The sequence below is a fragment of the Serinus canaria genome, chromosome 25 (genome assembly GCF_022539315.1).
Source record: "Serinus canaria isolate serCan28SL12 chromosome 25, serCan2020, whole genome shotgun sequence".
Classification (NCBI taxonomy): domain Eukaryota; kingdom Metazoa; phylum Chordata; class Aves; order Passeriformes; family Fringillidae; genus Serinus; species Serinus canaria.
The window spans coordinates 8,001,436-8,025,041 of record NC_066338.1 but is presented as its reverse complement, the minus strand read 5'-3'; the positions used below and the strand labels follow the sequence as shown (position 1 = coordinate 8,025,041).

Here is a 23,606-nt window from a genome sequence, read left to right as displayed (position 1 = left end):
AAAAAGAGGGGAAAAAAAGGAACAGAAAAAGCTGGGAGAAAAATGGTTAGCAGACTCTAAGATGTAAAAATGTTGAATAATGATAATTTAACATTAGAAGTTAAAAAAGTTTGAATCCAGCTCAATCTTTTTGGCAAACAGAAAGGTACCTTAACACATGATTGTTCAGAAATTGTGCAATACCAAACTGAAGTTCAGGAGGATCTAGCAGAACACGCCCTCCTAGAGAGGGAAAAGATACATGTTGATGGCTCATCCAAATGCTTATTAAATAAAAAGAATCCCTGGGGACACCAGGATGAGAATTGTTGAGGCTGTGGGGTGTTTGACCGCTCTTGTGCGAGCAGCAGAGTCTCGGGCTGTGGCAGGGGCTGATCCATGTGGGTGGCTCGGCGAGGCAACTTCCAGTGTTTGCCCACGCGGTGGAGGCAGCGCGGGGCGCGGGTTTGTGTGGGGAGCAGCTGGGGTTCGGGAGCTGGATTGGTGGTGCCGGGGTCTCAGAGGGTGTGGGGTTGCCGGACACGCTCACCAGCCCGGCAGAGGTGCTGGGCACGGTTTGCACAGTTTGCCGCTGAGGAGCGGGGCTGGCTCAGTGACGGAGCTGCCGGGGGGGGTTGGCTCCCAGCCTGCTGGGGTCCCCAGTCCGGGGCAGCAGCCTCAACCCCAGTAGGTGGGGAGAGAGAGAGAAAGAAGGGGTGAAAGGGGGGGTGAGGCATGCCCCAGGGTCCCTGCAGAGGTGGCTGTCTGCGAGCCCCCCGCTCCCAGAGTGAGCTGCTGGCTCGCCCTTGCCGGGGCAGCGGAGGTGAGGTGGGGGCAGCAGGGAGAAACAAGGGACAGCGCTGAAGGCTCTGCTGTGAGTGAAGAGACAGAGAAGGGGGGCGGTGTGGGAATAAGCGGTAAGACCAAGGCACAGATAGCCTTCATCTCTCGCTAATTCTCAAAACCTCGCCAAGTCGTTTATTTTTGTTCTCTTAAAGCAGGATCCTTTTTTTCTTTCTTCTTTTTTTGCTGTTAGGATGGGGTTTTTTTTGGCAGAAGAATGGGTCTGTGGAGGCTAAACAGTAGAAAAAAGCTTAGATAAAACTTAGAGGGTAAAAGGTAATAGATTTTAAGATTGGTGTGGCTCTTTTTTTTTTGTTTGTTTGTTTTTTGTTTGTTTTTGGTTTTGTTTAACTAATTGTGGCTCACAAGAAGAGGAATTTGCCTCTGCGTTTTCCCTTCAGTACTGTTAATGTTTCCTGCCTTAGAAAGAAGGCAACATCCTAAGCACTGCAAGTCCATTTTCTTTAGGAGAACTGATCTTTACATGATTCCAAGAGCTGAACAGCCTAGCACAACTGAAGGTTCAGCTGGGTACAAAAAGAACAAGCCACTCTGGTTAAAAAAAAAAAACAAAACCAAAAAACCAAAAAACCAACTTGTTGCTAAACCCAGAAAGTTTTGAAGAATTCTGTCCTGGTTTAGGACAAATTAGGGGAAATCTCCGAAAGGGAGTCCCCTAAAACAAACCTCCAACCACCCCTCCCCCAATACCGGGTTCGGGAAGGAATTCCTCGGAGGAGCAAAGTGGAAAATAAAACCTATTTAATAACAAGTAACAAAGGAACACTCCCCAACACAAGAAAAGAAAAAGAAACCAGGCAGTGTTGTGGAGGGTGCTGATCTTCTTCTCGCAGACTCCGGGGGGTCCTGGACGTCCCAGGTCAGGTCCGGAGCCGGTACGGTATCTTCAGGGGAGGGTAAGAAAGAGGGAAAGGAAAAAAAAAAAAAAAAAAGAAGAGCGCAAAAGAAAGCAAGCCAGCCAAGCTAAGCAGCAGCAGCAAGCAAAGCAAAAGCAGCCAGCAAGCTAAGCAGCAGCAGCAGCCAGCCAAAAGCAAAAGCCGAGGTGCCCGGTCACCCTCACCCCCCCTCCCCGCCCCGCCGCAGCAAGACGGCCGGGGGGGGGGGGGGGGAAGAAAGGCCAGACACAACACACGATATTGGGATAAAGGCTGTCACCCCACGACACTCCACCCCTTATCCCATATCGTGAACATACAATAAAAACTTTCATTTCACTTACTCACACCTTTAACACTTACGCATTCCTCTCATCTTACTTGCTCACACCTTTGACACTTACAGTTTCCTTCTGTCTCACATTCAACAAACAATGACATTCATATACGAGTCTCATCCCACAATCAGGTCTCCCTGAGGTACACACCGTGTTGTTCCATCTTTCTGCATTATCCACCATGTATAACCTGGTCCTTGAGCAAAGACAATCCCACGGATGGGTTTGTCTGTACTCGAGGCAGGGTTGATCCATACTGTCTTTCCCAACAAACCTCTGACATGGGCCACTGGGGCTTTATCTCCATCTACTATATTAAGGAGCTCAGACTGAGCAGGACCCGCTCGGTTGGTGGAACCTCGAGTGTTAACTAACCAGGTAGCCTTTGCCAAATGCTGCTCCCAGTTTTTTAAAGACCCCCCACCCAATGCTTTTAAGGTGGTTTTTAACAATCCATTGTATCTTTCCACTTTCCCTGCAGCTGGTGCATGATAGGGGATATGGTACACCCACTCGATGCCATGTTCCCTAGCCCAAGTATTAATAAGATTGTTTTTAAAATGAGTTCCATTATCCGACTCAATTCTCTCGGGAGTACCGTGCCTCCAAAGGACCTGCTTTTCAAGGCCCAAGATAGTGTTACGGGCTGTAGCATGAGACACAGGGTAGGTTTCCAACCATCCCGTGGTGGCTTCTACCATGGTTAGTACATAGCGCTTGCCTTGGCGGGTTTGAGGCAGTGTGATGTAATCAATCTGCCAGGCCTCCCCGTACTTGTACTTAGACCACCGCCCCCCATACCAGAGGGGCTTCACCCGCTTGGCCTGCTTAATGGCAGCACACGTCTCACAGTCACGAATAACCTGAGAGATACTGTCCATGGTTAGATCCACCCCTCGGTCTCGTGCCCACTTATAGGTGGCATCTCTACCCTGGTGACCTGAGGCATCATGGGCCCATCGTGCTAAGAATAACTCTCCCTTATGCTCCCAGTCGAGGTCTATCTTCAACTCCCCTATCTTTGCAGCCTGATGTACTTGCTGGTTGTTTTGCTGCTCTTCATTAGCCCTACTTCTGGGGACATGGGCGTCTACATGGCGAACCTTCACAGGTAACTTCTCTAACCGAGTAGCGATATCTTTCCACTCTTCCGCAGCCCAAATTGGTTTTCCTCTGCGCTGCCAGTTCGCCTCTTTCCATCTCTTCAGCCATCCCCATAGAGCGTTGGCTACCATCCAAGAATCGGTATACAAATAGAGCCTTGGCCACCTCTCTCTCTCTGCAATACCTAGGGCCAGTTGAATAGCTTTGATTTCGGCGAATTGACTAGATTCACCCTCTCCTTCAGTAGCCTCTGCGACCCGTCGAGTGGGACTCCATACAGCTGCCTTCCACCTCCGTTTCATCCCTATGACGCGACAAGAACCATCGGTGAATAGAGCGTAACGTGTTTCTTCTGCTGGCAACTGATTGTATGGCGGGGCTTCCTCAACCCGAGTCACTGGCTCTTGCTCCTCATCTGCGACACTAAAGCTTTCACCTTCGGGCCAATTTGTAATTATTTCCAGGATCCCAGGGCGATTTAACTTCCCAATTCGAGCGCGCTGCGTAATGAGGGCAATCCACTTACTCCAAGTAGCATTGGTGGCATGGTGGGTAGAGGGAACCTTTCCTCTGAACATCCATCCCAGCACCGGTAGTCGGGGTGCCAGAAGGAGTTGTGCCTCTGTACCAACCACCTCCGAAGCGGCTTGGACTCCTTCATAGGCAGCCAAGATTTCCTTTTCTGTCGGAGTATAGTTATCTTCAGACCCCCTGTAGCTCCGACTCCAAAATCCCAATGGTCGGCCTCGGGTCTCGCCAGGCAGCTTTTGCCAAAGGCTCCAGGACAGACCATGGCTCCCGGCTGCAGAGTAGAGTACGTTCTTCACATCTGGTCCCGTCCTGACTGGGCCAAGGGCTACAGCATGAGCGATCTCCTGCTTGATCTGGACGAAAGCTTGCTGCTGCTCAGGGCCCCAATGGAAGTCGTTCTTCTTGCGGGTAACCAGATAAAGGGGTCTCACAATCTGACTATACTCAGGGATGTGCATCCTCCAGAAACCTATAGCACCTAAGAAAGCTTGCGTTTCCTTCTTATCAGTTGGTGGGGACATAGCAGTGATTTTGTTAATAACATCCGTAGGAATCTGACGCCGTCCGTCTTGCCACTTCACCCCCAAGAACTGGATTTCTCGGGCAGGTCCCTTGACTTTGCTCTTCTTAATGGCAAATCCGGCTTTCAGGAGAATGTGAATGATCTTCTCTCCTTTCTTGAACACTTCTATTGCCGTGTTCCCCCAAACAATGATATCATCAATATATTGTAAATGTTCTGGAGCCTCACCCTCTTCTAGTGCAGCCTGGATCAGTCCATGACAGATGGTAGGACTGTGTTTCCACCCCTGGGGCAATCGGTTCCAGGTGTACTGCACTCCCCTCCATGTAAAAGCAAACTGAGGCCTGCATTCTGCTGCCAGAGGAATGGAGAAAAACGCGTTAGCAATATCGATGGTCGCGTACCACTTTGCTGCCTTGGACTCCAGCTCGTACTGCAGTTCCAGTATGTCCGGTACAGCCGCACTCAGTGGCGGAGTCACTTCATTCAAGGCACGATAGTCCACAGTCAATCTCCATTCTCCGTCAGATTTTCGCACAGGCCAGATAGGGCTGTTAAAGGGTGAGTGGGTTTTACTGACCACCCCTTGGCTCTCCAGCTCTCGGATCATTTTGTGGATGGGAATCACGGCATCTCGATTCGTCCGGTACTGCCTGCGGTGCACTGTTGAGGTGGCAATTGGCACTCGTTGCTCCTCTACCTTCAAGAGTCCTACGGCAGATGGGTTCTCTGATAGTCCAGACAAGGTATTCAATTGTTTAATACCCTCCATCTCCACTGCAGCTATTCCAAAAGCCCACCTGAATCCCTTAGGATCTTTGTAATAGCCATTCCGGAGGAAGTCTATGCCCAAAATGCACGGAGCCTCTGGACCAGTCACAATCGGATGTTCCTGCCACTCCTTCCCAGTCAAGCTCACCTCAGCTTCTAACAAAGTCAACTGTTGTGATCCCCCCGTCACTCCAGCAATGGAAACAGGTTCTGTCCCCACGTGTTCCGATGGCATCAAGGTACACTGTGATCCAGTGTCAACCAACGCTTCATAATCTTGTGGCTCTGATGTGCCAGGCCATCTGATCCACACCTTCCAAAAGACCCGATTTTCCCGTGCCTCTTCCTGGCTAGAGGCAGGGCCCCTCTAAGCCAGATTGTCCTTCTTTCCTTGGGCGTGTGCCTTAGAAGTTCCTTCAAGGGGATCGGACATGTCATCGTCATCATCATACTTAACATCTCGGCTACGAGCAACCGGAGCTGCTCTCTTTTTGCTGATACTTCCTCTTTCCTTCAAATCACGCACCCGTTGTGCCAAAGCAGCGGTGGGTTTTCTGTCCCATCTCCTCATGTCTTCTCCAGACTCACGCAGAAAGGCCCATAACTCAGCCCGTGGGGTGTACCTTCTCTGCCCATCAAAGGAGCGCCAACGTTGGATACCAGGGCTTCTAATTTGTACAGCCGAGATTTGAATAAGGTCCTCCTTAATCTCTTCCCGGAGTTTCTTATGATTCTCCTCTATTTTGTCCTCTAGTTTCTGCAGTCGGGTTTCCACTGCTGCAATTCTGGCATGAGTTGGGCCGTGCACAGAATCTGCATACGCTCGAAGCTTCTTTGACATATCGAGCACAGTCTCATATGTATCATCCCGCTTCATTATTGCTAGGGCAGAAGCGTATTCAGGTGGCCCAAGTCGCACAAGTTTCCTCCACATTACAGGTGTGCATGGTACCAGGTCCGGATCCCTAGTTGTTATATCATCTGAGAAAATGAGCTCTGCCACCGCCATCTCTCTCAGGCGTTGGATTCCCTGTTCTATGGTCTTCCAACGTGTCTGCTGTATATAGAGATCATCTGCACATAAGTATCTTTGTGCTACACTATCTAGGACCCGTTCCTGTCCGATCGGCTGTGTGTCTCTGTCGGACATGCGTGGGGTGGTTCGCGTGGGACGGTTCGCAGGCAGCCCGCGATGAACAGACGAGTCTGGACTCCTCTATAGTTCAGTCTTCAGGTTGTTTATTAAAGCTTATCTCTAAGGTTTTTGTTCTGCCCAGCCGAGATCTGACCAGCAAGGCAGCCACAAGCACTCTCTGCCCCTTTAGGGCGGTCGCACATTCTTATACTGATAATTGCGTATGTGATATTTACAATTTTTCTCCAATACCCATCACCTTTATTAAACAGTGCACCTTTAGTATGAACCAATCTAAAATGCACACATCACAGAGAAGATGGATGACAAGAAGAAGGAGAAAAGCCACGAGGTCGGGCCTGAATCCTCCATCTTGCCTCCATTAGACCCCCCTGTACCAAAATCCTAAAACCTACATTCTATTCTATAAAAACACCTGCCCTACACCATTCAAACCTCTGAAACTTCCATACCCTCATACTTTGATAGCACGACCCTTGAAGGGTCAAAATCAAGCCACCAGGTGCCCTCGGCTACATTCCAGGACTTCTGACCCCCCAAGGGGTCTCCCTGGGACTCAGAGCATCCGAGGTGATGCGCTGAGTTCCCACATCTCCCCCCTCTCTTTGCACAAAAAGCACTTGTCTGGTAACTTGACTCATTGCACGTCGTACACACAGAAGAACACATGGCACAAAAAGTGTGAGAACTACAAGAACTATAAAAATGTAAAAGCCTACTCTTAAAAGCTCTCTCCATAAAGGAGAAAGGTCAAAAAACTTCACCACGTCGTCAATCCAAGATCCAGTGATCTCGCCAAGCTTTTTTATGCTATCTTTTATTTGTTGAATATTTTCATGAATTGACCTCGAATGATCGGACAGATTCATGCAGCACATCCCAGCGAATTCTTCGCACCCATGCCCGTGAGCAAGCAACAGATAATCAATTGCCGCTCTGTTTTGGAGAGCCGCCTGTCTTGCACCGTCTATGTCTTTTAACATGTCACTCAGTGCAAGAGAGACTGCATGAGCATGTTTGCTCAACCAGCATCCCATGTGATCCAATTGGGTCAAGGCCACCCCCGAAGCTGTTTGGGGTGAAAAAATGGCTGTAGCAATTCTCGTTGCCTTGTCCCAAGTGTACACGCTATCATCACAATCTGCAGCGTAAGGTTGCAAAGATCTTTTGTCCCTACGCTTTTGTTTTTTCAATATTTTTGAATCTGGTGACAATATTGAAATTTTTCCAATGCTGCATGGACCTCCCCAGACATTCGCAGGAATACCGTGCCAAATTCTGTCTCCACAAATTAGAAAGACTCCTCTTGGCAACTGCACTGGAACGTGGAGTGACCCCCTGGTTGTTGTTACTGTGTTTTTGCACCAGGTTGATGTGTTTTTGTAAAACTCATGATTTGGGGTAACATCAATAGTTTTGTTTACTTTTGTTGTGTCTGAAATTTTGAATTGCATGCATAGCTCCATTGTCATGGACCCAAAAATTTCCAATTCCCGAGGCTCGGTAGAGGCCACAGGAAGGAGATGCATCCAAGCATACCACTCATTCACAGGATCTTTAACGATCTGTGCGATTTTAACTGGAGTGTGCCTTGGAATTGGCAACTCATCCACTGGCAATCCAACCATGCATGCTGTAAATGGTCTTCCCGGTCTCGAGTGCGTCAGGCAAACACTATCCAAATTTGCTGCCTGAGCTAAAGCTTCCCAAACATTTGTTTTCGGTTGATTGACCGGCAAGTTTGTGCCTTTAGGCAAGGTTATTGATGGGGAAATGAGGCACATGAGCAACACGAAGCTCACGATTCTACCCTTATGAAAGAACATTGTCCCTCCCACTTAAAATTTTAACAGAAAAGAAATTCTCCCAAAGTTCTTATTCGGTCGCCTCAGCTTCTGAATCGTTGGTTGCAGCCCGAGCCTCCTCTTCCCTCGTCTGATCACCCGTCTCTCTGTCTCTGGGATCAGTGCCCTCCGGTTCTCGCGTTCGGAATGGTTTCACGTGCCGCGCCGACACCCACTTCGGACCACGCTCTGTGGAGATACAAGCAAAACCCTTGCCCCAAGTGATTAATTTGAAAGGACCCTCTATTTGTCCCGACTCAGGGTTTCTGATCAAAACTAAAGGATTTTCCTTTAGCCTTGCCTGCGAGCTGTTTGAGAAATGTCTCAGGATTGGTGGATTTGGCTCTGAAGACGAACTGTTAAGAAAATTCAACACATACAATGCTTTGTTTAATTTCATGTGAGGCGTCGCCTCTGGCTCTCCCCTCTTTTGCCTGTCCAAAAGAGATTTCAGGGTATGGTGTGTTCTCTCAATGATTGCTTGACCTGTAGGTGAATGTGGGATACCAAAGGTATGTCTGACACCCCATTTTTTAAGAAATCTGTCAAGCACCCTGCCTGTATATGTTGGGCCATTGTCTGTTTTTATCTCTTGAGGCACGCCTAATGACGCAAATGCCTGCAAAAAATGCCGACAAGCGTGTTCCGCTGTTTCCCCTGTATGTGCTGAAGCAAAGACTGCTCCCGAGAATGTATCAACTGAAACATGGACATTTTTGAGTTTCCCAAATGAGGGATACTTTGTCACGTCAGCCTGCCACAACTGAAGGCTTTGCAGTCCTCGTGGATTGACTGCTCCTGTGGAAGCCGGTGGCTGCACTAGTTGACAATCAGGGCAAGCACTAATGATTTCTCTCGCCTGAGTTTTTGTGAGGCGAAAGGATTCCATCAGCGCTTGTGCATTTTGGTGGAAAAATGCATGACTCAGCCTCGCCTGCTCAAAAATGTCCGGAAGTGTTTGTGAGATTGGCATTGCCAACCTGTCTGCTCGAGCATTCCCCTCCGCTAGAAATCCCGGAAGTGTGGTGTGAGCTCTAATGTGAGTGATAAAATATTCATGTTCCCTGTCTTCTAACAGTGTTTTCATGCTCACTAGATACGAGAACAAAACCTCATTGTTGACCTCTCTCAAAAGCGAACCCTCCAACCGCCTGACTACACCTGCGACATATGCAGAATCTGTAATCAGATTGAGGGGTTGCTTAAACAACTGAAATGCTCGAACGACAGCCGCCAATTCCACAACTTGTGGAGAGCCTTGAACCGTCTTCACATCTGAGTCCCATTTCTCAGTCATTGAATCCCACCACGTGATCACTGACTTGTGTGTCTTCCCTGAACCATCCGTGAACACTGTGATCCCCTCCAGAGGCTCGTCACTTATCCTTGGCTTAGCTTTATAGCATATTTGTGATTTCAACAGTCTGTGTTGGGGAAAATTGATTGTGCAAGTTCCGGGAAAAGCCAACAGTGCAATCAACAAGTCCTTTGACTTTTGCATTGCCCAGTCAAAATAATCTCTTTTCAACGGTAAATGAATGATTGAAAATTCTCGTCCCGCTATTGTCAACAGCCTTGTTCTTCCCTTTATTATGATCTGTGCTGCCATCTCCAAATCTGTAAGAATTGTTTTCGGAGGTCTGTACGGTAGAAAAATCCACTCTATGATTATCAAAGGATCTTTTTGAGATGAGTCCCACTGAAAGATCGGACCATGGAACTGTGCTTTCTTTCCCAGCACTGCCAACTCAAAAGGCAATGATTGGACAATTCGATGTGCTTGTCTCTTCTGGATGATATCTGTCACCTTTTCTAATTCCTTCTTTGCTTCTGGTGTAAGTGTTCTGGGAGATCGAATGTCTGTGTCCCCTCTCAAAAGATCGAGCAGTGCTGAAATGTCATCATTCGTGATTCCCAAAATTGGTCTCATCCAGTTAATTTCTCCTATCAGCTGTTGTAAATCATGTAGATTACGAACTCTGGAGCTGACTTCCATCTTCTGAGGTCTTATTGTTTTTTCTGAGACTTTCCACCCTAGATATCTCCAAGGCGCGACCTCCTGGATCTTTGATGTGCTGATCTCCAAACCTGCCTTCTGCACTTCTGCAATCACACAATCGCGAGCCTTTTGCAGCTCTTGCTGTGTTGACGCCGCAATGAGCAGATCATCCATATAGTGAATGATCTTTACCTTCGGGAATTTCTTCCGCGCCGGTAACAAAGCTCGTGCCACGTACCATTGGCAGATTGTGGGCGAGTTCTTCAATCCCTGAGGGAGTACAACCCAATGGTATCGCTGCAGAGGTGTTTCCCTGTTGATACTTGGAACAGAAAAAGCAAATCTGGGCGCGTCGTCTTGATGGAGAGGTATACTAAAAAAGCAGTCCTTGAGGTCAATCACCACAAGCGGCCAATCTCTGGGAATCATCGAGATTGATGGCAGACCCAGTTGAAGAGGTCCCATGTCTTCAATACCTTCATTGATCTTTCTGAGATCATGTAACAACCTCCATTTGCCTGATAGCTTCTTTTTGATGACGAACACTGGAGAATTCCAAGGGCTGTTTGTCGGTTTGATGTGTCCTTTCTGCAGTTGCTCTTGGACCAGGCTCCTCAGGGCACTCAATTTCTTTCTCTCCAAGGGCCACTGATCCACCCAAACCGGGTTATCCGTCCTCCAAGTCAGTTTTAGTGTGGCGAGTGCCGCAGTGACCCCGATTAAAAATCCAGTTCGATCTTTGTGCCCCATTGAGCCAAAAGATCTCTTCCCCAAACCGTGACTGGCCTTTGCACTACAAAAGGACGAATGACCGCCATTTTGTTTCCCGGTCCTGTGACAACAATGGAATTTTCGCTCTGCAGACACAGAGAAGCTCCCCCTATGCCTGAGAGAGTTCCCAGGGGTACAACCAAACCCCATTCACGAGGCCAAAAGATGTAAGATATTACCGTGACATCTGCTCCCGTGTCAAGCATTCCCCTGACCTCTATTGTTTTGTCTTTGCAGGTTAACTGACAAGTAAGTATGGGTCGGTCCCGACCTATGTGCTTGATCCATGTCGTATGTACCTCGACATGCTCCTTCAAAGGAAGTCCTTCTTCATCAAAGATTGGCATGACCTGCCCCATGGCATGTGGTGGCAAGGCGAAAGCTCGTGCAATTTGGGTGTTCTTTGCCACAACCAGTGGTGGACGAAGCGCTTTTGCCAGAACTGTTAGTTCTGTGTTTTTATCTGCTGAAATAACTGTTGGATAAACAACAAGTCCGAGAATGCTGCTCTTATCTTGTCCCACGATCAAGAAGTCTTGCATCTTGTATGAATCTCCGCGGACACCTGTTGATATCTCTGCATGACTTTCGTTCAGGAAGCATACTAGTTTGGAAGCTGCCAATGGACACTGTGCTCCTGGTGGGAGGAGGTCTGGGTCGCTATGGAATCGGCTGAGGGTTTTGCTGAGGGCGTCTGCTTGACGTTCCCCGATGACTGTGCTGCTTGTTCCTGTCTCACTGCCATCACTTGTGTCGTCACGCGCTGGCAATGGATGGGCGCGCTCTTCCTCCCGTTTCCCGGAAGCGGTAGGGGATTTCCTTCTACGTCCGTCTTTGAGAAACATTCCTTCACAGAATGTCTTCCCCTTCCGCATCGTGCGCAGAGCGGCCTTTGCGATGTTGATGTGTGAGCTTGCGCGTGCGTTTGTGGACAGTCCCTCCTCATGTGGCCTAACGCTCCACATTTGTAGCATCGTCCTCCTGACGGGTTGTTCTTTTTCTGAACGGTTGCAAGAACCTTATCGATCAGCTCGTTCTGCTGCTGAAGCATCTTTTCCAGTACCTTCCCTTCCATTTGTTCCGAACATCCTCTCATTCGGTTTTCCCACTCTCCTTTCAACTCTTCCCTCACGATCGATGCAACATGCTGCGGTGTTCCCACTTTGCTGCATGCCTCCAACATGTCTGCCAAGGTTGGTCGACCTTGCATTGTAGAAATGACCCGTTGGCAATCCGGGTTGGCGTTGCCGAAAGCTAAGCTTTCTGTGAGAGGCTGCTTTGCTTGCTGATCCACTACCTGCCGATCGATGGCTTGCATGAGTCGATCCACAAACGATGAAAAGGGTTCTGTGGGTCCTTGTCGAATGGAGGAATATGGAGTGTCATGAACCCCTGCTGGTGCAATCTGCAGGATCGCTTTTCGAGCTGCTTCTTTGATGTCCGTCAGCACATTCCTGGGAAGACGTACTGCTTGCTCCGCGGCGTTGTCATCTGGAGGATCCCCTGCCAACTGTGCCACGGTGAGGTTCGCGTTGGGCCCGCCTCGATATCTGTTTCGCAACTCTGTAAGATAATTTCTCCACCTTCTGTCCCAAACGAGATTTTGCGTGTCTGTGAGAATCATTGACACAAGATTTCGAATATCAAATGGCGTGAGATCATACATATTAAATGTCCCTGTTAAAAGTTGTTTAAAATATTGAGAACACAGTCCATTATTTTGAACCGCTTTCACTAAATCTTTGACCACATCATGACCCATCCTTTCCCACCTAGGGTTTTGACCTTGTGCATCATAAGTCACTGGCATTGTCAAGTCCCCTGAACCTTGTAATAAGTCCTTTTCCTTTGCTAATATTTTTCGGATGCGCTTCCAATTCATTGTTTTCACTGGCAGCTGTGGCTCCTCTGTAGGAAACTCCATTGGTAATTGCATACACAATGGGACCGTGGAGGTCATTGGTAATTCCCCAAACCACCTCCTCTCCTTTGAGGGTTTTGGCTTTGCCCCTATATCTAAAAGAGAAATTTGAGATCCTCGTGATTGTTTTTTTGCTGTATTGAATGAATGCACAAAGCTTTTCGCTGCCTCTGCTGCTGAAAACATCCATGCAGGAATGCCTTGCGATGCTGTGATTTGTATCACATCATCCCCCTGTTGATCCGCTCCATATGGCGTATTTTCAAACCCTCGAAACTCCGAGGTCGATGGGTAATCCATCTGCTCTGGTAACATTGCTTTTTTCTCTGCACCTTTCCCTTTATATATTGTAGGAAAGAATTGCTGCATTGTTGCAGACCTGCTACGAGATTGGGTTCGCACGGTTTTTTCTTGGGCTGCCAATGTAGGCTGAATACCTGCACGTCCCCCTGGGGGGGGTGAAGCCTGCCTTTCAGGGATCGGAGCCATGGGGATCGGGACCGGGGAAGGGGTGGAGCCCCGGGAACTGGAGCTGTGGCCACGCCCCCTCCTCGTCCGAGATGCCGCCGGGGGCGGGACCCTCCCCCTGCCGCGCTCCGCCCGCACCCTCCGTGCTCGCGCGGCCCCGGGAACGCCCCCCGTCTCCCCTGAGCTGACGTCACTGTCTCCGCCCCGCTCCGTCTCCGATGCCTCCCCCTCGGTCTCCGCCTCCGACTCTCCCTCCCCCTCTGACGTCGTATTCACGCCCCGCCTCCTCGCGACAAGCTCGCCCCGCGCTTTGGCCCGCGTGCGCGCTGCGATCCGGGTAGAACGCCGCATCCCTGTTTCCGGGTGCTGTGATGTCATTGTCATGCGTTTCTTGCGCCTCCCGCCGGGCCCCGCCTGGGTCTCTGAGGCTCCGCTCGCCTCACTGCCCGTATCTGAGATGGACGCAGTGGAGCTTCCGCCCTTCCCGGAAATCCCGCGCGCCCCCGGTCCCGCGCACGCTTCCCGCCCCGCGCGTATCATCTGAGCCGCCGCTTCCGGCACGGCACCCGTACCACCCGTGCTATGCCCCCCTGCCCTCACAAATCCTCCTTCCCCGCCCGGAACCGCCGCCGCCGCCGCCCCCGACGCCGCCCCTATTGCGCAATCACGGTCGCCGCGGCTCGGTGCCTCCGTGCCGGTCCCGCTCCCCTCCACCCCCGTTCGCGACTTCACACCCCCTCCTGTCTTTTCCGCCCTCGGCTCCTGTAACTCGGGAATTTCCCCCCCAACAGGATCGCCTGGCTCTGGGACAGGACTCGTGTCTGACTCGGTGTCTGAGTCTCCTAAATTCTCTGGGGTCTCAGGACGCTTTGGGGTTTTCTTGGGTTTTCGGGGAATTGGAAGTGAAGGCAGTTCTAATTTTTCCTGTCCCTCCTCTTCTTCGGGGACAGTTTTTCCCGGGCTATCTGAGACCAGAGTTAGTCTCTGTCCCGTGCCCTGACCCCCCCTTTTCTTTCCGGGGTTTTTATCACCTAACTGCCCGGCTGCGCTTCTAGCTTCAGCCGAAATTGCCTCCAACATAATCCTTGCTGGAGATAATAACTTCAAGGCTGCCTCATCCTTTTCTGTTGCTAGCAAATATATGTGCCTGTTGACCTCCTGCCAGAAACCCACTTCAAATAACAACCGGGTCTCTGAATGCGGGTAATTAAGTCTGACCCACAGTAATAAATCTTTAAGATGTTTCTTGGGAATTCCCTTTGTGTGCATCTGTGCCAAGCCTTGTAAGGCCGCTAAGATTTCTAATTGCTCCTTAGTGTATGTGCCTCCCATAGTGATTGATGTTTTAAATCTGAACCTTCTCACCGAATTTGTGTCGTCGGGGCAGTCCGAAGGCTCCTGGTCCTGTCCAGCAGTCCGCAGGAGATGGGATCAGAGGCGCCTTTCTGATTCCGGTCCGGGCTGTCCTGGTACGAGTCTCCTTCGGTGGAAGAGGAGTGCGATGATTGTTGATGGTCTCAGTGGCTGCTGCTGTTCAGTGGCTGCTGCTTTCTCCGTCTGCAGACGCTGCTTTCTCCGGGAGATATCAGCGTACTCCCGGGAACGAGTCCAGCTGTGGGAGCTGCCCGCCTGGCTCAGGCTGTGTTCCTCCTGTGCTCTTCCTGAGCCCGTCTCGAGCCCACCTGAGCCCTTCTTGAGCTCACCTGAGCCCACCCAGGGACGCCAGATGTCCGATCGGCTGTGTGTCTCTGTCGGACATGCGTGGGGTGGTTCGCGTGGGACGGTTCGCAGGCAGCCCGCGATGAACAGACGAGTCTGGACTCCTCTATAGTTCAGTCTTCGGGTTGTTTATTAAAGCTTATCTCTAAGGTTTTTGTTCTGCCCAGCCGAGATCTGACCAGCAAGGCAGCCACAAGCACTCTCTGCCCCTTTAGGGCGGTCGTACATTCTTATACTGATAATTGCGTATGTGATATTTACAATTTTTCTCCAATACCCATCACCTTTATTAAACAGTGCACCTTTAGTATGAACCAATCTAAAATGCACACATCACAGAGAAGATGGATGACAAGAAGAAGGAGAAAAGCCACGAGGTCGGGCCTGAATCCTCCATCTTGCCTCCATTAGACCCCCCTGTACCAAAATCCTAAAACCTACATTCTATTCTATAAAAACACCTGCCCTACACCATTCAAACCTCTGAAACTTCCATACCCTCATACTTTGATAGCACGACCCTTGAAGGGTCAAAATCAAGCCACCAGGTGCCCTTGGCTACATTCCAGGACTTCTGACCCCCCAAGGGGTCTCCCTGGGACTCAGAGCATCCGAGGTGATGCGCTGAGTTCCCACACGTTCCCAGAGGCTGTGAGGGCTAGCCCTGCTCATCATACCTTGATCGATGACAGGATCATGTGACAGGGATCCCAAATGCCTTGCTTCAGTACCATCCAACATCGTAACCTCCCCTGCAGCATCCCAAAGGCGTACTAACCAACTAATTATAGATTCGTCAGGTTGTCGTCTGTAATCCTTTCTTAAGCCTCTGAGGTCCTTCAGAGAAAAGGAGTCAGTATTGGCTCCAGAACCTGTGCCCCTTGATGTGGCCTCTGATTTTGGTGAGGGTCCTTCTCCGGCATCATCATCATCATCATCCTCCACCTTTCGATCGGTCTTGCTTTTACACTTCCCACCTCTTGTATTGGCTGCAACAGCCATGGGTTGAGGCCTATTGTCTGATTCAGCTGCTAGCCTGGAGCCTGGGATGTTAGCTGCAGCCTGGGTCACTGGGATAGTAACCAACTTATCTCCCTGTTCCCTTTCTGCTATCTGCTGCTCCACAGTATCTAACAGAGTACGGTAAACAAACGCCAAGGCCCAGCTCACTGCAGTGATCCTTTCCTCCTTAGTATTACCATGGCACTTCTCCCTTAAATACTTTGCCACCTCGACTGGGTTCTGAATTTGATCAGATGGGAAGTCCCAGTCTATATGATGAGAAAATTCCTTTAAAGCCTGGCCCATATCCTCCCATTTCCCACTCCAGTCAAGATTTTTCCTGCTTTGTTTTACTCCCAAATCAGGAGTCTCTCTAACCCCTCTAGAAATCTCAGCTTTCATTTTATATACACTCCAGACAGTATAGAAAACGCTTAGTAAATTAAATGCCAGAAAGATGGTTTCTTTTAAACTCAGGGGAAATTCAATATTTTCTAATAGAGATGTCAACAATTCGGGGGAGAAGAAGGAAGACGAAAGCTGAAAAGCCCCTTCTTCTTCTTCTTCTCCCCAAACAAACTGAGTACACAGCCAGGTCAACAATTTATACATTCCTGAAACAAAGTCCAACATTTTAAACCCCCGACAAATCATCACACATAAGGCCAGCCCAATAACTATTCTGGTTAATGCCCCCCGCCTACAAAAATAACTTATTAGGGATAACACCAGAGCTATTTTTTGGGTAAGGAAATAACCCTAGGGACCACAAAGGTAATAAAACTTCAAACACCCCTAGGGACCAGAAATACCGGCAGGCTTTCACCCCAAATGACATTATGAATAACCAATATGCCCACGAAACAACCAGAACCAAAAATATTATTGTTATAGGTTTTTTTCCACTGTCTTTGGCCTCCGTTTCCCGGCCAACGCACCAAAAAGTTAACTGTCCTGGTTTAGGACAAATTAGGGGAAATCTCCGAAAGGGAGTCCCCTAAAACAAACCTCCAACCACCCCTCCCCCAATACCGGGTTCGGGAAGGAATTCCTCGGAGGAGCAAAGTGGAAAATAAAACCTATTTAATAACAAGTAACAAAGGAACACTCCCCAACACAAGAAAAGAAAAAGAAACCAGGCAGTGTTGTGGAGGGTGCTGATCTTCTTCTCGCAGACTCCGGGGGGTCCTGGACGTCCCAGGTCAGGTCCGGAGCCGGTACGGTATCTTCAGGGGAGGGTAAGAAAGAGGGAAAGGAAAAAAAAAAAAAAAAAAAAGAGCGCAAAAGAAAGCAAGCCAGCCAAGCTAAGCAGCGGCAGCAAGCAAAAGCAAAAGCAGCCAGCAAGCTAAGCAGCAGCAGCCAGCCAAAAGCAAAAGCCGAGGTGCCCGGTCACCCTCACCCCCCACCTCCCCGCCCGCCGCGGCAAGACGGCCGGGGGGGGGGGGGGGGAAGAAAGGCCAGACACAACACACGATATTGGGATAAAGGCTGTCACCCCACGACAAATTCTAATGGCAAATCCTGATGTAGAGTTGCCTTTCCTCCAGTCACGGTTCCTGTGCTATTAAAAAGTCCTTTTCTGTTACTACTGACAACTGAGGCAGCAATCCGAGCCAAGGGAAAAGAGAGTGGATCCAGGCCAGCAGGGTCAAAGGAGCTGTGAAGGAACCTGAGGAGTGGACTAGCACATTTAACCCCGGTGATACCCAATTGACTCTTAATTGGGGACTGGGTGATAATGAACTGTGAGGACCCAAATGATCCAAGGAATGTACAAAGAATCCCAGCTAATTGAGAAACAAGGCCAAGCTTTTATCAGTGCTTTCAAGTGCCATCTGGACAAGTCCTGAGACACATCAGACACCCGCTTTGGGGAGGAATACTTCCACTGCAAACAGGAGGATCAGGACAATTTCAGGCAGAGAATTCTCGTGTTCTGGCCTTAGCCTGTGATTTATACAAAGAGGAGGAGGAATTACAACTTCCATCAGTGCCATACCATATCCCCTGTTTGCTTCATCCTTATACCAGACATGCTGGGTTAAAATGCTGGGTTAAATGTAAATGTTTAAATTGTGGGAAAAATTGGTGTTGTAGTTCACACAATCGATGCTCTTGTTGCAGGAAGTGTCGAGTACCAAATCTATCCCCTGTCCAGACAGAACTCAAAACAACTGAAATAACTTTGTTTTGTGGATGGGAATTATTAGTGCCTGTTGAGTGGGAGATATCTGAGGAATGGTGGGAAAGCACAATTACGGAGTGTCAAAAACGATTTGCCTGGAAATTAGCAAAAAGGGGGTGACAAGGAGAAGAGGGCAAGACTGGATTGGCCACTGTACTCGCCACCGAGAAGATCAGATACCCCTGCTATGGGCAGCACCCCCATAGGCATGGCAGGTGGGGGTATAAGCCATACCAGACCTCTGTTATTCCTTTTCCTGTCACTCATCTTCTGCCTTTTCCCTTTAGGGATACCAGCACAATTGTGTCACAAATGCTATCAAAAACATTACATGGAAAGAAATCAAAGTTCCTCCTTTATTACACACACCCATGTCAGCAGTCACTGCTATGACCCATCCAAATTAAGTACCTGCATGCAAAATGGGGGGAAATACTGCATTGAGAGAAACTCTAGAAAAAGTGGGAATAGATTGGGAAGTGAATGTCCAAAAGGGAAGAGATGGATTTGTTTTATATTTGCCCTTAAGGATGGAGTCCAAGATTTGGTAAAAGAGCAATCAGTAAACAAAAAGGCAAAACCAGCACAGCAATCTAACTCTGTATCAACCCAAGTTAATATCCTGAATTGTATTATAGGACTCCAAAGAGTTGTAGAGATAATAACAAACATAACCAGCTGCGCATTAGAATTAATAGCCAAACAAAAACCGTAATGTATCAGAATGGATTTGCTTTAGATGACCTATTGGCTAAAGAAGGGGGTGTTTGTGGAAAATTTAATATATCAGGTTGCTGAAAATAGGTGACCCCAAGGAAAAATAGCCCATGTACTGGTCCAAAATTGGGACCCAATGTTAAAACTATCTGGTGGGATAATGCATTGGGGATAGAATGGTGGAAGAAATTAGGCTTCTTCCTTTTCTGTGCTACAACTGGTTGGAGATTTCCTCCTTGTTTTATTTGGTTAATTACCAGCATAGTCCAAAGCATAAGAAATATTGCTCAAGCCAAATGCTTTATACTGAATAAGAGGGGGGGTTGTTATAGATGCATATTATTGTATTGGCTTTTCGCAAATTTTAAGATGAATGCTATATGTACAATGTTATAATAACTTTGCTTTTATTTCTGCTATTAACAAAACCTTAGACATAGTAGTGGTGTGTCTAGGTTTTGGACTGGGCACAATGCCAGTGCCTCCATGAAAACACATCCACGTAGTATCTACTGTGAGATGTGACCAGAAACAGAGCAAGCAAACACCAACTTAGGAATAAAAGAAAAAAAACTTTATTAACACACACACACCACACACACACACACACACACACAAGAACAGAATGGAAATCTTTCAATCACATTTCTCCTCCCCCTCTCAACCCACATTACAACATACAATACGAACTCAAATCTTCCTTCAGTCCCCATCTCCCAGGTGTTAATTCTCAGTCCATTATCCTTCTTCAAACAATCAATACATTCTATTAAAGAGGAAGGAGTCTTCTCCTTGTGCCATTTCTTGACTAACCCCTTTCCATATTCCATGCTCTCACCATGGAAATGGACCAGAAGATTGCTTTTGGGGTTTCTCTTTTTAAGGATACTTTGGTCAGTTCCACAAAACGACAGTCTCTCCATTTTTGGGATAACAAAATCCCCCCCATTTCCCCCGGGGCAAGGGCTTCACGACAGAAATCCTCTCATTTCTGATTTCTGCCTACCACTACTCTTCACTGCCTTTCTTGGGTCTGAGCCATTGCTTTCCCCCCAAAACCGCAGTCTCTGTGTTACAATAGAAAGTTAGTCCGTCCACAGCCGAAAAAAAACTGCTCCTCCGTTTATCTCTTCCCAAGTAAATTCTTCTCATTAACTCCACTACTCCCTACTCACACAAACCTCTCATTTCACTTGTCCATTTCTTCTTGTTCTTATCTCTGTCCTCCGGGAGGATCAACGTCTGGAAGGTTTCCATCGTGAAGGAAAAAAAGTTAAAATCATCTCTAGGTGCCGGACTCTCTTCTCACTCTTGGCCGACTTCCAGGAGCTGCCCGGCGCGTCTTATCTCTTTTCTCTCTTCTCTCTCTCTCTCTCTCTAGGAAGCGGGGTGAGGGGGGGGGGGGAATTTGCTCGGTGCTTTCACTACTTCCACCCCTCCATCCTTTCACTTCCCCCCCCGGTCTCTCTCTCTCTCTCTCTCTCCAAGATCCAAGGCCTGCGGCCTAGCTCACGGCGCCTCGTGGCCTTTTCCCCTCCCCCACCCGGCCTACAGCCGGAGGGGGAGAGAGAACTGACCTGATCCCTTTGCTGACCGACAAGCAAGAGAGTGTCACTTCCTGGGAGTTCTACCTTTATACCCTGTGTTCTCAGAGGCGGAACCATCTCCTCATTGGTCCAAACAGGTGCCAATATTCACACCTGAGCCCCCACTGGGCTAACCACTGTCTCCAAAAAAAAAACCACTTCCTTTCAAACCAGGACATGGTGGTAGCTGATCTAGTTAGGAGTGAACTGTCTGTTTGGTTGGGATAACATCCAGTGAACATGGCATGAGCACCCTGCTGTTGATATGCCAACTATCAGCATCTGCCGTCTGAAGAAAGTGTGGACCAAGGCCCAGAGTGGAAGTGATCAAGAGAGGGAACCAAAACCACAGCCAAGGAACACACATGCTCTAAAAAGGCAGGCCAGGGAGGAGTCATGCAAAATAGTTCCTAGAATATGTAAACTAGTTTATGGATATGCATATGGGTTTCTGAATATGCAACAGGCTGATGTAACTGAAAAAGTATTTAAAGGGTATCCCCAGCAGTTACAGTGTGCTCTTGGCTAAGTGCCAAGATGCACGGAGCCAGAATCTTTGCTGTGCTGTCTCTGTTTCTTATTGTCCTTTATTAAACTTTTGCATTTTAACAGCAAAGTTGTCGTGGTTTGAGAAGAAATGAGTTTTTTTGGGGTGGTGTAGTCAGACCAATAGGTGTTCAGATTTTAATATTGGCACCTAGTTTGTCCTGAGGGCATGGATACCCCTTTGAGAACACAGGGGGTTAAAAGCTGTTAACTCCCGGGGGGAAACTCTTTGGGTTCCGGTCCTGGAAGAGAACAGATCTCCCCCCTGCCCAGCTTGGAGGGGAGGCCATGCGGCCGGAGGTAAGTCAGGCCTGGGACAGAAGCGAGATTCGAAGGGTGGAGGAGCACCGCGAGGCTTCGGGCAGCCATGCCCCACCATTTCCCCCCACCCCCCCCATCCCCTGGAGGGAGAGAGAGGGAGAGAAGCTGTGCCTGTGATAGTGCGGCCGGCGTGAAGGAGAATGGGGGGTGCCCGGGCAGCCAGCCGTGGGAGTTCATGGACAGGCAGGGCCTGGGACTTTTAACCCTTCTTGGGATGATGGAAACCTTCCAAACGCTGATCTTCCTAGAGTTAGTGAAAAGTGTTGAGAGAAGCTCAGAAGAATCCTAAGTGAGAAAAGATTATAGAGTGGCCTTTGGCTGGACTTCTCTTGTATAGCCATGGCAGAACCACTTGTGTTCCTGTGACAGACTGCATCTAGGGGGAGGCAATGGCTCAGAGCCAGGAGAGTGCGGTGATGTGAAAGTGTGTGAACAGAGATGACGGGTGAGGAGGGTGGTGGTGGTGTTGCAGAAGTTCGAAAATTATTGAAAAATGTATTTTAGTTAATAGATAGATGTCTAGATTAGTGAAACAATATGATAGTTAGCATGAGTAGCAGTAGTTATGCTAAGGCCGCAGTAGGCCCGGTAAACTCTAAGTGAACTTTAGTGCATGGTAGATCGAGAGAAAATATTATCTAGGGAATGTACCTAACATTATCTATGGAATGTACCTTTTGGCTAAGTAACAAATGTCATGATGTACCTAATAAATCTCAGTATACCTCTAAAGATGCTTAGCGATGCACATAGATCAGATGAAGCAATCATGTTAAGAAAAGTATATAAACTCTGTAAATTTTGTCGCAAGATGGGGCTCTGACTTTGGACGAAAGTCCTCAGGCTCCCGGGCCCTAATAAAGCACCGCATAAAACAACTCCGGTTGTTTTGTGTTTTCTTCGGATCGGGCAACAGTTTTCTGGCGACCGCGGCAGGACTCCGAAGGTGGCTGGGGCGGTTCACGTCCCGATCCACTCCACGCCGGCACCGAGTGATTCTCGGGGAGTCATCGGCTCGTGCCCGACCCCTGCGCCTGTCGGACGACTGTGAGGAGGTAAGCCCGAAGGTGCTTTATTTCTGGTATTGGTATTGGGTGCCTGTCCATAAGACGAGGTGGCAATCCTCGCAGGATTGGGCTAAGACGTCTGGTTGGGAAGCCTAGGCGCCGGCCATCAGACGCGGCGAAAGCTGCGCAGGTCCGGCACTTGCCCCTCGCGGCGACGAGAAGCGGCAAGATTGGTTTTGGTTGGTTTGGTATCTAATAGTAATCACGTTGTTGTTTTTGCTGTTCGTGTTCGGAATAATTGAGCTATTGATATTTATAGTTTTGTTGGTTGTGCTTAGTGCTGGTGCGTCTTGGTAATTGCGACTGATTGTTGTGAGGTTATTGAAGTAAGATGCCATTTAAAGCGTTTAAAACTATGGTCGAGTCTAACAACAACATACCGGGAAATACTCCGTTAGGGTGCTTATTAAAGCGGTGGAGGAGTGAAGGATTTTATCAGGATTTGGAGAAGGAAAAGATGATTGATTATTGTAATCATTGGTGGCCAGAATATGAAAGGGTAGGGCCAGAGTGGCCGTTGAATGGGTCTGTGGATTATGAGGTAATTACTCCTTTAATGCAGTTTCTAAAACAAAATGAGAAATGGGATGAGGTGCCGTACTTGGACTTATTCTATCTCCTAAGGGAGAAAAAGGAGTGGCAGAAGGAATGTGGAATAATGGTTTTGGAGTTAAAGAGTTCGGAATGCGGAGGGTGTAAAGAAAAACTTAAATGTACTCAATGTTTGGCTCTAACCTCCCAACCAGAGGAGGATTTATCCCTGCTCGTGGCTCCAAATGTTCCCCCAGCTCCTGCTTCGGCTTCCCTTTCTTCGTACCCGCCGTTACCTAGAGATAGTAGTAGCGATGATAGTGAGGAAGAAAAACCGGGGGAGAGAAAGAGGGAACGCAAGATTCCTAACGCAACTATAAAATCACAGCCTCATACCCCCTCTCCCGGCCCTTCTGGAAATGTGCAAAGAACTCCTCTTGCGAACAGGACAAGGCAAGGGCGGAAAAATCTTGGGGAGCCCAAGCTAATAGCTCCCTTAAGGGAAGCAGTGGGACCCCAAGGAGATAGGGTACTGATAAAGGTGCCCTTTTCTCCCGGAGACCTGGTAATTTGGAAGCAGTCTGCGGGAAGCTATCGGGAGGATCCAGAAAGGGTGGCGCGGGTGGTAAAAATGATAATTAGAACACAAAACCCGGACTGGAATGATTTGCAGGTGTTGTTAGACACTTTAATGGACTCCACAGAAAAGGAGATGGTTTTAAAAGCAGCAAAGGAGAGAGCTAGAGAGGCTATAAGGTTGCAATTAGCAGAAGGAACCGTGAATGATT

The 23,606-nt window shown here is 48.6% G+C and overlaps 1 protein-coding gene across 1 annotated transcript in view; it reads right to left on the bottom strand.

Moving 5' to 3' along the window:
* The window catches only part of LOC127060516 (serine/threonine-protein kinase PAK 1-like), a 176,416-nt gene that overhangs the window by 84,638 nt on the left and 68,172 nt on the right, over window positions 1–23,606 (bottom strand). The gene's annotated exons all lie outside the window — the stretch shown is intronic.